The sequence below is a fragment of the Bos javanicus genome, chromosome 21, assembly GCF_032452875.1.
Source record: "Bos javanicus breed banteng chromosome 21, ARS-OSU_banteng_1.0, whole genome shotgun sequence".
NCBI lineage: Eukaryota > Metazoa > Chordata > Mammalia > Artiodactyla > Bovidae > Bos > Bos javanicus.
The window spans coordinates 25,630,215-25,645,348 of NC_083888.1; the positions used below are offsets into that span (position 1 = coordinate 25,630,215).

General features: G+C 36.4%; 1 protein-coding gene across 3 annotated transcripts in view; it reads left to right on the forward strand.

The window, feature by feature from the left end:
- Window positions 1–15,134, forward strand: part of ZFAND6 (zinc finger AN1-type containing 6) — a 54,908-nt gene that overhangs the window by 8,934 nt on the left and 30,840 nt on the right. Inside the window, exon 1 of one of the 3 annotated variants that reach the window (XM_061394570.1) lies at window positions 1,468–1,553. The exons of the other annotated variants lie outside the window; for them this stretch is intronic. The gene's annotated coding sequence lies outside the window, so the exon portion shown is untranslated. Of the gene's footprint in view, window positions 1–1,467; window positions 1,554–15,134 lie in introns of those variants that run through there. 3 annotated transcript variants of the gene reach the window in all.

Consider the following 15,134-nt stretch of genomic DNA (forward strand, 5'->3'; position numbering starts at 1 on the left):
CTCCATATTCATGTCTAGTTGCAATTATGTGCATTTTCAGTTTCTTACAAAGACTTCCCGTTGTATTCAAAATAAGTTTGTTGGCTTTATGTTGTTTTAATGTATGAATTTTCTTTGAGGAAAAATGCTTGCAAGATTTTTAACTCAGAAAATATTGTTTTAATGGATGAATTTTCTTTGAGGAAAAAATGCTTGCAAGATTTTTAACTCAGAAAATGAAATTTAAATGAAAAGTTCTTACGTAAAGTAACTGAAAATATATTTTAAGAAGGAGCTACTCTGATTTGTTTTAATTTTGAGTTTTTTATAAGTTAGTCAATTTTGGTAGAGGTGAATACTCTTTAAATTTGTCATTCAATCAGATAATGATGAATGTCAGAGTAATAGTTAATGGATCAATCCTAAAAACGTAAACGGTTCTAATTTAAGCATACAGCAAAATTTAAAATACAGCAAATTTTGTAATGTACAAAGTGACCAAAGATCTTTGTTCAAAAGTCAGAATCTCTTTAGAATCTCTGTAGTAAAAATAACATTTAATGTAACTTATATTTTAAGAGGAGGATACCCTTCAGCTCTCCCTTAGGGTTACTGTGCCACCTTAGAGTAATATCTCAGTAGGATGCAAAATAGTGTCCACGTTTCTTTTAAAAAAAACTAAAAAAGAAAATGACTTGAACCATCCTGAAGTTTATACTTGAACATGTTCATTAGAACAAGTTGTCTTCTCCTTGTTTTTGCAATGGATAAGCATTAACCTTGCAAAACATGACATCAGACCTGTAAGTGTGGTGACATAGAAATAATATTTGCCTCATTTTTCTTCAGTTTTAAATAGAAGTATCAGTCTGATGTCACTGAAAATTTTACTCTATTCTTGTGATGTTGTATTTGATATCTTAGAAATTTTTGCATTCAATATTTTAGTGCTATGTATTTTCATTTAAGATACAGTTAAGTCTTAGAGAAAATACTATTTTGTTCTCATTAGCAAAATTTTTGTGGTGGATTTCTGTTGCTGTTTTAGAATTTTCATACCAAATGTGAACTCTATTGAAAAAGGAATCTTGTCTTTATAAAGCATAACTTCACTCTCAGGCTCTGTTAAAAAAAAAAAAAAAATCAAATAATTTCATTTGAAGGCATTGTATTTTAAACACTTGGTCACTGAACTGCAAATTAACACTTCTTCTGTGAGATTTTCATTGCTGTTACTTGGTTTATTTATTTTTTACCTAGACAAAAGAGTAAGCAAATAGTATATGATTGGAAAACTGAAACATTACCTACTGTTTCTTTAAGAAACCAGCTTATCCAGGGGGTTTTAGTATGTTTAACCTAACCTGCTAGCAAGGAAAAGTTCTTTAAAATAATGGATATTAGCCGTATCCAATCACAATTATCAGTTTCACTAACAGGGAGGAGATTTGACTCTTCAGCCACTAGAATTGGAGAAGGTGGAGCTTGGTATTCAGGTTTGGTTGCTTTGGAGTGCAGCTTCAAGTGAAGTTAATCTGAGGTGAAGCAAACAGAAAATTGTGGAGGTTTTGTTGGTAGGATTTTTGTTCTAATCTTTTAATGATCCTTTATTTTACACTTTTGCTCCTTTGTGCTTCTGTGTATGCTAGCTTTTGTCATTGTTGGTATTTTCTGATGCAAACTGAACATTAAAATTAAGCAGGGAAGCAGAACAAAAGGGCTGTTTGGACAGGAAATAGGTGTTCAGAGAATCAAACTTGACTTTCTTTTATCATTATTTTTAATTCAGAATTTAAGTGTCATTAAAAAATACTTGCATAAAAACCATCTCCAGTAACAGTCTTTTCTCTCGGATTGGATGTTTGAAGAGTCATTTGTCAGTTTTTATAAATGACATCTTGAGGAGAAGGTCTGTTTATGTCATTTTCCTTAAACTTAAGATGTGAAGTTGCTAAAAGACAGATATATGTAGTAGGTTTAAATGTGTCCTTTTTAAAGAATTGAAATGCCAACTGTTAATTTTTTTTTTTTTATCCCCCAGCATACATCCCCTCTTTTTAAACTTGAGTGTATTTTATATCTACCAATGTGTTGGTGCTTTTTAGTATGCTCATAATTTTAGTTTTGCTTTTTTTAAAAGATCATAGATTCATTTTATATAGAACAAGGTAAAACTTTGTCCTCCTTTCAAACTTCATTTCTTTCAAGGTGGACATAGCAATCAACACCCTTTTGAAACAGCAAATGAATGAATTTATATTTTTAAGAAGTATAGATAGGCTGCCAAAACTTAAAAAGTGTCTATGAATCTATTGACATTTCTTACTTAAGAAATAATTGTACTATGTTTCAGTACCAGAAGTTTCCTTTAGAGGCCCTTGTTTTTATATTGTTGCTCTTTGATCTCATAGAAATTAAGGTATAGAATAATTTGAATAATTGGCCCAAATGCCACCTAAGCATTTCAGTCAGTATACTTGTATTTACTATGCTGCTTCTTTCAGATCACGCAAAAGGTTTTAAATTAATGCTTTCTGCTCCATCTATTGCATAAGCAATACTATGTAATAAAATCAAGAAAAGTCACCCAAATATCCACAAGATCGTTGTGAGATGGTCTTATTTATTTCCCTGTTCTATTCTGTACCTTACCATATTCTTATATTTTTCCCATAATTGTGAATAAAGACAGTTTTCTATTTTTTATCAAACTGTATCATTTATTATTAAAATTGTTTTCATTTCATTTGCTATAGAATTCTCTTAGGTTAATAGGACCTTAATCTACCTAGTTTTTTGCCTGTTTTACATTTAGATTGTTCCTAATTTTTCACCATTTTAAATGGTATTGCTGAATAAACCTCTTTGTGTAAATTTCAAGATATTTTCTTCTGTGTTTCTTTTGGGAAAATCCCCTTGAGTGGGCTTACCTAGATCAAAGGCTATAAACACTTCAGTAGCCAAATTGCTTTTTAAAAAGGTTATTCCAGTTTATATTGCCACCAGAAAAATGTGCTTCAAAATTTCTCTAATGGGTAGCCCCTAAGTGTTCTCATTAAAGTGTGCCTCTGAAGGTGTCTGACTTGTTGATTAGTTTTTGCCTAAACTAATAGGCTATTTTAAATTCCGTTTTCTAAGATGTAGATGAATCTGAATCCATTTTCTGGACATTAAAATCAGCTGAAGAAAATTGGGAGAATTTTTGCCTATTTAAGTGAGCAATTATATCTTTGTTGGTTGTATTGTGTGTGTTGCTATCAGTTAAGTACAGGGCTTAATGTTTTACATTGGAATTGTTGCTCACACAAGTTTTCCTCAGTACATGTTTCTTCTGGTAGCACATATCAGAGGATTTTCTTCTAAGAAAAACATCAGAAACATTTTTAGAGAGGGAGCTGTAATACTTAACTTCACTCTGAACAGATATGAATAGCCTTTGTCACTTTGTGCATTTCTGGTTTTTTAAGTACAATATAGAAACATAGATCTATGTTATAAATCCAGGTTTTAAAATATTAGCACTTTTCTAGTGTTTGTTGGGTTTTCAGTTGAAGGTAAGATGACTTTATGTACACATAGTGTGTTTCTAGTCCTGTGTTCTTCCCGTTTGTCTTTAAGAGCATTCTTTGGCAATAACGACCGCATTGTGTATGTGCTTGGCAGCTAGTCTGTTAAATAGAATAGGCTAGGATTGTCAGGATGTGACCTTGTTAACTCATGTTCCAGAATAAACTTAAAAAGTTATTTTAAAGCAAAATTCTATAAGACATTAAAAAAATCTAATTTATAAATAGGAGTCAGTGATAAGTCATGGGTTAAGTTCTAATTCACTGGTGGAGCCAGTAGTTAAGCATGTATGCATAATCTTGAATTAAATAGTTCAGCTCATTTTTCAGTTTAAATAATTTACTTTCTGTAAATTTTTGCTGATAAATCTTTGGCTTTTTGTATATTTATGGGGGAAGTTTTTTTTCATGTCTGTTTTGTTTGTTGTGGCTTAGGAGTGACTTTTCCCCCCCAGATATTTTGGTTTTCTTAACATTTGAAATGGATGAGAAAAAAATTAAAACTGATGACTTTTAATTAATGAAGCAGTTGTTGTGAAATACATTTTCTCCATTTAAGTTTGCTAGGTGTGTCAGGATTTTATACAGATAATCTAAATACTTGATTCATGAGTAGAACAATTGTTTCACCTAAATATTTAAAATTTATGTTGGTGCTTAAACATTTGTATCATATTTCCTTTGTTCTGAATTTAAGAAAATGTATTTAATTTTCTTCTTAACTGATTCATCTTATTGCTGCCAGGTAGAGATGAAGGTAATTGTAAATATAACAGTTTTAGTGAAAGTCATTTCAAATTTGGCTATAGATTATATTTTAGTGAGTAGGCAAGATAAAGATTTACCTCCTCTCCTAGTACTCTGGTAACATTAGAACGTTGGGCTTCCCTGGTGGCTCAGACAGTGGAGAATCTGCTTGCAATGCTTTTCAGAACAGATAATCTTCCATTGTTTCTCTTCTGTACTTCTACTGCTGATTTCTGGTGGACAGTTTGAACTAAGGAGTATCCTTTTAGTACATTAGTTTCATTCCGAGGGTAGAGGCCAATTTTCTAGGGGGAGAAGAATCTCTAAATGACCTAATATTGAGACCAGATAACAGTAGCAGTAATTCTATTTTATTCTTTTAGAGTGAAAGAAAAAAGTGATTTAGAGGAAGGATATTAAATACATTCAGTGTCTGTTGTTAGTCTTCATTCAGGGAGAATGTATTGATTTCTTTTTCTTAATGACAGAGGAAAAAGGTTAATGGACAGAAAGTTGGTAAAATGTGAAAGAGCCTTGAAACTGTGGCTTAGTAGTTACAATGTCTCTTTGTGTAAAAGGGGACTTTACAGTTTTGCAATGGTTTTCCCTTTATGGCATCTTTATAAAAGTAGGTAAATGTTTTAGGAGTTTTTTTTTGTTTTTGTAACTTGAAAATGCTTATTTATTAACTGATAATGTATATTAACCTCTTTGGCTGAATCTGATTTTCTGTGTTTTTGTATATTGTTAGAAAAAAAATGAACTCAAAACATTATGGTTAGTACTGTTTTTGTAGAAGCGAACAGATCTTTCTATCCTTATACCCATTTTTTTCCTCCACAAATAAGCACCTTGGTTACTTCTCCTACTCCCACGTTTTTGGTAGGTCCGTGATTTCTTAGCAGAACTTAGTATATTGACTACGCTTTACTTCTTGAGACTCCTCCCCTAAGTTTAGTGATGTGCCTGGGCTTCCTTTTGTTTTTGAGATCTATCCTTGCTGTTTCCTCATTACAGCTTTTAAGTATTGGAATTTCATAGGATTCTGACCTTAACACTATTCTTACTCTATACTTTGGGATAATCTCCAGTCCCATATCATCAGTTAACATCTTTATATATTAATGGTTCTGAGATTAGTGTCTTAAATACAGATTTTTTGTTTGCACCTAAGACTCCTGTTCATCGAACGCTCCATGAATGTTTCTTCCACACCTGTGTTAAACTCATCAAAGCTAAGGGGCTTATTTTGTCCTCCCCAGCAGTGTCCTTCAAGACCTTTTCCCCTACTCTCAAAATAAATGTGCGGTGGTATAACCATGCATGTCAGAACCCAAGTGTCGCTCTGAGCCTTCCTTCTTTTCTTCCCAGTTAGCCACAACTTCCCATCGATTTAAAATCCATAGTAACTCTGGAATCAATCCTTTTTTTCTTCACTGTTTTAGCACGCATGACAGTTTGGTTTCTTAGATTACTAAAACAGTACCCTGACTGATCTTCACTTTTAGTTTTGGCTCTCTATAATACATTCTTCACTGTTCATTCACGTCTGTCTCTGCTTAAAGTTCTATAGTGATTTCTTATCACCTTTTGAATTTTTTACCAGCTGATTCTGTCCTAAGGGTTCTCTGAGGTAGTTACCCAACAACCTTAAGAGGGGGAAGTATTGTTACCTTCATTTAACAAGTGAGATGATTTAGAAACACTTCCTATTAATAATTTGTCTAGGGTTGCCTTAGCTTGTGAGTGGCTAGCATACTTTGAACTGAAGTTTGCCATATCAAAGTCCCTTTTTACCACCCAGCCATGTGACTTCTAGGCTAACCCCTGCTTACTAATGCGTCTCCCCGGCCCCTTCCTCCTCCCCCCACACACCATTCTGAGCTGTTAGCAGTCCTTCCTTCTAAGACAAACTCAAAACCTGTTGCCTGCCAGTCAGAATGGCTGCGATCCAAAAGTCTACAAGCAATAAATGCTGGAGAGGGTGTGGAGAAAAGGGAACCCTCTTACACTGTTGGTGGGAATGCAAACTAGTACAGCCACTATGGAGAACAGTGTGGAGATTCCTTAAAAAACTGGAAATAGAACTGCCTTATGATCCAGCAATCCCACTGCTGGGCATACACACTGAGGAAACCGGGATTGAAAGAGACACGTGTACCCCAATGTTCATCGCAGCACTGTTTATAGTAGCCAGGACATGGAAGCAACCTAGATGTCCATCAACAGATAAATGGATAAGAAAGCTGTGGTACGTATACACAATGGAGTATTACTCAGCCATTAAAAAGAATATATTTGAATCAGTTCTAATGAGGTGGATGAAACTGGAGCCTATTATACAGAGTGAAGTAAGCCAGAAAGAAAAACACCAATACAGTATACTAACACATATATGTGGAATTTAGAAAGATGGTAACCATACCCCTGTATATGAGACAGCAAAAGAGACACTGATGTATAGAACAGTCTTTTGGACTCTGTGGGAGAGGGAGAGGGTGGGATGATTTGGGCGAATGGCATTGAAATACGTATAATATCATATATGGAACGAGTCGCCAGTCCAGGTTCGATGCACAATACTGGATGCTTGGGACTGGTGCACTAGGACGACCCAGAGGGATGGTATGGGGAGGGAGGAGGGAGGAGGGTTCAGGATGGGGAACACATGTATACCTGTGGCGGATTAATTTCAATATTTGGCAAAACCAATACAATATTGTAAAGTTTAAAAATAAAATTTAAAAAATAGATTAAAAAAAAAAAACAAACCTGTTGCCTGAGGGAATTCCCTGGCGGTCCAATGGTTAGGACTCTGCTTCAAGGGCAGGGGGGCGTGGGTTCCATCCTTGGTTAGAGAACTAAGAATCTGCATGCCATGAGGTTCAAGAAACAACAACAACAACTTGGCAAAGCCTAATGTTTTCAAAGATGTAGTTCTGACAGTTTTTTGGAACCTGCCTAAAAAGATACAGAACATTTTAGCATCCCTAGAATGTAAGAAGATAAAAGATTGAAATATAGGAAAAATTAAGGTAGTTTTCCATGTGTGGTTAGTTTTGAATTTCATAGCTGTTGAATTCCTCACATATAATAAAAGCTTGAGACCTGGTTGTATAAGAGGAAGATTAGGCAAAGTGTGAACGCACTTCATCTGAGAGATTTAAAATGCTAATAATCTCCTTAATGTTAGCCAGAACCTTGTGTTCATTTTTGCATCTGGGTGTATAAAGAATCTATCTATGAACCCAAGTCATATAAGCTTCTGAGTAAGTTACAGATAGGGAAATAGGCTGCATGTATTTTATATCAAATATTGTATCATCAAAAAAGTTAAATACTAAAGCTAATCTTGTCTAGATTAGCTGGACATTCCAGTTTTAGAACATTTCTATCACTCCAAAAAGATTCTTTGAGTGTTTCTAAACAGGTCTCATTTCCATCCCCAGTCCTGGGTAACCAACCAATAGCCTGCTCTCTTCTCTGTAGATTGTTCTTTCTCAGCATTTGATATAAATTCAATCATTAAATACATGGTCTTTTGAGTTTGGCTTCTTTCATCTAGGTTGTTTTTGTGAGGTATATCCATGTAGCAATGTGTGTCATTAGCTTGGTCCTCCCCTTTCTTTTTTTTTTTTTTTTTGCCTCTTCTTTTTTTCCCTTCTTTTCTCCACCATCCTCCGCACCCCCCACCCCATGCCTTTTTTAATCTAAGTGGAATCAAACAGTGTTTATCCTTTGTGTCTGACCCATTTCACTTAGCATAATGTCTTCAAGGTTCATTCATCTAGTAGCATATATGAGAATTTCATTCCTTTTCAAGGCAATAATATTGCATTGTATGTATGTTTATCACATTTTTGTTTTTTTATCCATCCATGGCCATTGGGTTGTTTCTGCTGCTGCTGCTAAGTCGGGGCAGTCGTGTCCGACTCTGTGTGACCCCATAGACGGCAGCCCGCCAGGCTACCCCGTCCCTGGGATTCTCCAGGCAAGAACACTGGAGTGTTTCTACCTTTTGGCTATTGTGTAATGCTGGTATAAACATTGTAAATATCTGTTCTAGTTTTTGCTTTCAAATATTTTGGGTATATACCCAGAAGTGGAATTGCTGGATCATAAGTAATCCTATATTTAACTTTTTGAGAAGCTGCCAAACTTTTCCACAGAGGCTGTACCATTTTACATTCCTACCACCAATGCAGAAGACTTCCAATTACTCCACATCCTCAGCAAAATGTACTGATTTTTTGAGAATAGCCATCTTAATGGTATGAAGTGGTATCTCATTCTGGTTTTGATTTGCATTTCTTAATTATTAGTGATGTTTTCAGCACTAATCATGCTAAATGATTAGCATCTTTTCATGTGCTTATTGGCCATGCTTGGGTATACCTTCTTTGGAAATAACGTCTATTCAAGTCCTTTGCCTATTTTTGGATTAAATTGTTTGTTGAGTTGTAGGAGTTCTTTATATATTCTAGATATTAAGTATTTTTATCTTTTGCCATGTGTTTCCTCCTAGAAGTTTTGTAGTTTTAGCTCTTTTGTTTAGGTCTTTGATCCATTTTCAGTTAATTTTTGCACGTGGTATAAGGTAAAGGGTTCAGCTTCGTTATTTTGCATGGATATTCTATTTTCCTGGCACCATTTGTTGAAAAGACTGTCTTGGGTTAGTCCTTTATTGCCAAATAGTAGTTATTTTCTTTATCCATTTACCAGTTAATGGACATTTGCTGCTGCTGCTAAGTCACTTCAGTCGTGTCCGACTCTGTGCGGCCCCATGGACTACAGCCTACCAGGCTCTTCCGTCCATGGGATTTTCCAGGCAAGAGTACTGGAGTGGGGTGCCATCGCCTTCTCCGAATGGACATTTGGATTGTTTCCAATTTTCAGCTAATCTGAATAATGCTGCTATGAACATTTATGTGTAAGTTTTTGTGTGGCATACATTTTTGTTTCTCTTAAGTAGAAACCTAGAACTGGAATTACTGAATCATGTGATAACTCCATGTTTAACTTTGTAAGAAATGGTTTAACTGTATTCCTAAGTTTCTTTTGTGTTCTGTGTTCCCATCAGGAATGTGTGAGTTTTTCTCTTTAACCTTGCCAACACTTGATACAGTAGTAAGTCTTTTTAAATTTTACTGTTCTAGTAGACATGATGGAGAAGGCAGTGGCACCCCACTCCAGTACTCTTGCCTGGAAAATCCCATGGACGGAGGAGCCTGGTAGGCTGCAGTCCATGGGGTCACTACAAGTTGGACACGACTGAGCGACTTCACTTTCACTTTTCACTTTCGTGCATTGGAGAAGGACATGGCAACCTACTCCAGTATTCTTGCCTAGAGAATCCCAGGGATGGGGGAGCCTGGTAGGCTGCCCTCTATAGGCTCGCACAGAGTCAGACACGACTGAAGTGACTTAGCAGTAGACATGAAGTGGCATCTCTTTGTGGGGTTAATTTATGTTTCCTAAATGACAAATGTTGAATGCTACCTACTGTTCCTCTGGCTTTAGCCTCCTGTCATTCCAATTCTCACTCCCCTTTTCCCCACCACACTTAGTCTTAAGCTGTATCAAGACCTCACTCCCAGTACTTCCTCTTTCTTTTCCTTCGCTTCAGTTCCCTCTTCAATCATTTTTCTTCCTAGTATTCTTAGCTTCTAGTCTTGGAGCAGTTCTACCATTTATATACTCTGCTTTTAAACCTAAGCCACTGAATGCGACCAGAGAAAGTCACAAAATTTTTTGTTTTGATACCACTGTGAGTTTTTCTGTAGCTTTTTACTTGGATTTAGTTTCAAACTTAAATAGAAGCTGCATGAACAGTACAAAAAGGTCCCATTCCCTCTTCACAGATTCTCAGTTAATTGTTATGCTTTTTCCCATCTGATTTATATTGTTTCTCTCTCTCTGTGTAAAAATATAGGCATATATATATTTTATTTTCTGAGTCATTTGAGAGTAAAGCTGGAGACTTACCTTGGTTACATAGCTATTAAGTGGTAAAGTGGAGAATTAAATTCAGATCTCTTTTTTTGGTCTCCTTTGTATCTGGCACATATGTGGTGCTCTGAGAATGCTTCTTGACTTGACCAATGACTACACCTTACATGCTAGAATCTGTGTATATCTCGTCTCCTTTTGCGGTTTTAAAAGTATAGGTGCTTGAGCTTTGAAGTTAGACTCGCTGGATTTAGATCCTTGTTTTACCAGTTACTTACTAGCCGTTTGACCTGAGCAAGTTCCATAATCTCACTAAGCCTCTGTTCCCTCATTTCTGAAGTGGAGATGATAATAGTCGTACTTGTAAGGGATATTATTGTGAAGATTGGAGGAGACATTGCAGGTAAAGAATTTATCATGGACCCTCTTATTTCTGTTCTTCTTTTGTCCTACTACTCTGATTTAGCTATAAGCTTCTGGTTTGTCCTGGGCCATGATCTTTTACTGGCAGAGTTGATAAGACATCTAAGTGAATTTCTAGGCAGTTAGCAAAGAGAGACCTTTTAGGAGAAAGGTCTGGGCTAGAGTCATGTTTTGAAGACATTTGTGCAGAGCTGCTACTTAGAGCTTTGAAACTTGAACTTTGTACATAGGAAGACAGATTGCCGGTGATGAGATACTGAGATACAAGTCCAGGACCCACACACCTTTGGACATTTCAGTTTTCAAGTATTTTTTTATTGGCTTCTCAACTTCTGAAATATTTCAGTAATACCAACTTTTTAGCATCCATAAAATGCAGGGTCACATACCTGGAAGTAGTATAGAAATTTCAGGTAGTCCGATATTTCTGCCCATTCCCTGCACCCTTTCCGAAGGTACTTTTTTTTTTAATAAAATATTCTATCTTGTTAGATCACATATCCTAGGTTTTGATTCAGAAGATAACGGTCATTTAACATGGAGGGGGGAAGAGAAATCATCAAAGGAATTAATTCCAAAGTAAGATTTCATTAATGTTGTATTGTCTTTTTAGTCAGTAAGATGTCAGACACTATTCATTAGGTGATTGATTTATCAGAGAAGATGAGTAAAGGGAGATGCACCTGAAATGAGAGGAAGTGTAAATGATAATGAGAGAAAATGTAAAAAAATCACAAAAATCTTTGATGAATCTAGATGTTTAATTGCTGATTTGTATATGATTAAACTCCAAGCCATATTTTATCCTTTTAATGATTTGATAATTTTCTCAGAATAATTATCCCTTTGAAGGAAATGGGTTGCCAGGGCAGGACCTGTTGTCTGATTCCTTTTACAGAATGAGTTCCATGTAGATAAAAATTTTAATATTATTCTTTATGATGCTGTCTTCCTACGAAAATCAGGGGTAAAATATTCTAGAAAAATAGCACAGAACCTTGCTGATTTGTCACCAATATCCTTGGTTTGGTTGTCTCTAATAAGGAACAGATTCTGGGATTTTTCCTGGTGGTTCAGTGGTTAGGACACCCACACTTGCACTGCAAGGGGCTGGGGTTCAGTCCCTGCCTGGTTAGGGAACTGAGATCGTGCATGCCTTGTGGTACAGCCAACAACAAAGAAACAGTCCCAATTATAGGTATCTCTTAATACCTCACTCTGACTGAGCGTTAGAATTTTACATTCTAGAATTTAAAATTTTACTGTCTGATAATAGTGAGGAAGCTTACTTCTCAAGACCAAATCAATTGCAGTGATTATTCAGTTGACATTTTGGGATGGAAGCTGTTTTATATTTTCAGTACCATAATTCTTAAAATGAGACTGCTGCATAAATTGAGGGTGTGTGTTAATAAAGAGAGAACAATATCCTGTTTTGCTGCTTGTGTTTGCTTGATTTCACATTTGTGGTCCATCTTAAGAGAAAACAGGGGCTTCCCAGGTGGTGCTGGTGGTAAAGAACCTGCCTGTCAATGCCAGAGACATAAGTGACTCTGGTTTGATCCTTGGAGTGGAAGATTCCCTGGAGGAGGAAATGGCAAACCACTCCAGTAGTCCTGCTTGGAGAATCCCACGGACGGGGAGCCTGGCAGGCTACAGTCCATGGAGTCGCAAAGAGTCTGATACGACTGAAGTGACTTAGCACAAAGACAAAACAAAAAATATATATATGAATAACACAGAAACAAATATATTTCATACTAACCAGAAATCTTGCATGTAAAATGAGTCTAAAGTGGCTGTCAGGTTTTTTTTTTTAAGCCGAGGGGAAGGAAACTTGAGTGTTTGTTAACAGGAAAAAGAATTATTTTGTATTGCAGGTAAAATATTTTTTTCATTACCTGTCATTTGTTAGACCTAGCTCTTTAAATAGTTAGAAGAGATAAAAAGGTATTAAGTAATGTTCAAAGTACATAGGTAGCAAGATAATTGTACCCCAGAGCTTCTGTAAGGTGTTAGCCACAGCTGAACATTTTTAAATGATCGTAATCCCAGGAGGTCTAATTATTTCATAATTCACATTTGCTTAATTGGAATGTGTGTATTGAATGGACATTCCATCTTTTCAAGGGAAACCTTTATTGCATAGTTAGTTGGTTTTAGAAGTTTAGAAAAAGCAGGGAAAGAAACCACATTAACCACAGAAGTTATTCTCTGCAAAATACACCCACCTTGCAATAATACTGGCATAATGGCATAATTTATTCTATGAAATCAGACATTTGTATACCTGTCACGTGTGTATGCTAAGTCGCTTCAGCCATGTCCGACTCCTGGAGACTCTATGGACTGCAGCCCACCAAGGCTTCTCTGTCCATGGGATTCTCCAAGCAAGAATGCTGGAATGGGTTGCCATTCCTTGTCCTGGGGGGATTGAACTCACGTCTCCTGTGTCTCCTGTATTGCAGGTGGATCCTTTACCACTGAGCCACTCACTGGGGAAGCCCCACATGTCGCATATGTTACCTTTTTTATTTAAAAAACAAAACAGAGAAAAGTTCATAAAATCCTTAGTTGTTCATGAGAAATAGACATGTTGAAGGACTTGTTTTGTCTCTTCCATTAGTACAGGAGGGTAACACTGACAGTATTCTCATGTGGTTTGGTTCTCACCCTCTGGAAAGGATTGAGGCAGAGTGTGTGATACCAGGGTGCTTTTTTCTCTCTAAAATATTTGTTTTCTCATTGGGGTGCCTTTATCTTTTCGAATTAGTGTTTATATGTGTATGTATCCTATATAGAGTGGAGTTGCTGGGTCATAGGATAGTTCTATCTTTAGTTGTTTGAGAAACCACGTATCTTCCACAGTGGCTGCATCAATTTACATTCCCACCAACAGTGTATGTATGAGGGTTCCCTTTTCTTCACATCCTTTCCAGCATTTGTTATTTGTGTCCTTTTTGTTTGATGACGGCCATTCCTGTTGACAGGTGTAAGGTGATAATCTCATTGTGCTTTTGATTTGTGTTTCCCTGGTGATTAGTTGCATTGAGCATTTTTTCGTGCGCCTGTTGGCCATCTGCATTTCCTCTTTGGAAAAATATGTGTTCAAATCCTCTGCCCAGTTTTTAATCTGGTTGTTTGTTTTTTTAATGTTGAGTCGTATGAACTGTTTATATCATTTGCAAATATTTTCTCCCATTCAGTACTCTGTCTTTTCATTTGGTCGATGGTTATTTTTCCTTTGCTATCTGTAAAAGCTTTTAAGTTGAATTAGGTCCCGTTTGTTTATTTTTGCTTTTATTTCCTTTGTCTTAGGGGATGGATTAAAAAAGAATTGCTATAATTTAGGTCAGAGAGTGTTCGGACTATGAGGAAAACTCAAGACTTTTAAAACTTGCTTATCTCTTGAAATTTTGAATCATACTTTCCTTGGTCTTGGGTTTTCCTGGTAACTCAGAGGTAGAGAATCCACCTGCCAATGCAGGAGATGCCGGTTCAGTCCCTGAGTCAGGAAGATCCTCTGGAGAAGAAAATGGTAACCCACTTCAGTATTCCTTCCTGGAAAGTGCCATGGACAGAGGGGCCTGGTGGGCTACAGTCCATGGAGTTGCAAAGAGTCGGACACAGCTTAGCGACTAAACAACAAAAACAACAAATCCTTGGTCTTTGATTCTATATGACTTAAAGCCAGGTTCTTGGGACTTTTAACTTGCTGGCAGTATTTTGAGGCTGCTAATGGAACTAGTTGGACTTGATCCAGCAGGTGTGAAACAAATAAGGAGCTGTTATAGGGCCCATTGTTGATGAAGTAGATACAATTTCAGCTGAATGCTAAATGGCTTCAAAGAGTATGGTGCCCAGTAGTTTATTTTGTGTTTTATAACTGCACATAGAAATAGAAGAGGAAAGTCTGATCTTGGAATGGCATGTATCCTAACAGGAACTTAAAATTATCAAAATGATCTCTATGTATTATTGAAACAAGATCCAATGCAGATTTGTGTGTTGACTTCTAAGTAGTTTTAAAGTTAATATGCTGCTTTTTTTTTCTTAATTTAGGGAGACTTGAAAATTACAGGTGGTTTTTTCAGCTTTTGAAGTAGTGAAAAGATACATGTAGGATATTTTAATGGTGTGGAAAAGGGACTACATTGATTTTTCTTGAAAGGGAAAGTTGCTCAGTCATGTCCGACTCTTTGCAACCCTATGGACTAATACATAATACCAATATAGAATCCATGGGATTCTCCAGGCCAGAATACTGGAGTGGATAGCCTTTCCCTTCTCCAGGCGATCTTCCCAATGCAGGGATCGAACCCACGTCTCCTGCATTGCAGGCAGATTCTTTACTACCTGAGCCACAAGGGAAGCCCTTTATTTTACTTATGTATAGTAATAATGTCTGTCTTAAATGACCTATCAGTTCAGTTCAGTCGCTCAGTCGTGTCCGATTCTTTGTGACCCCAT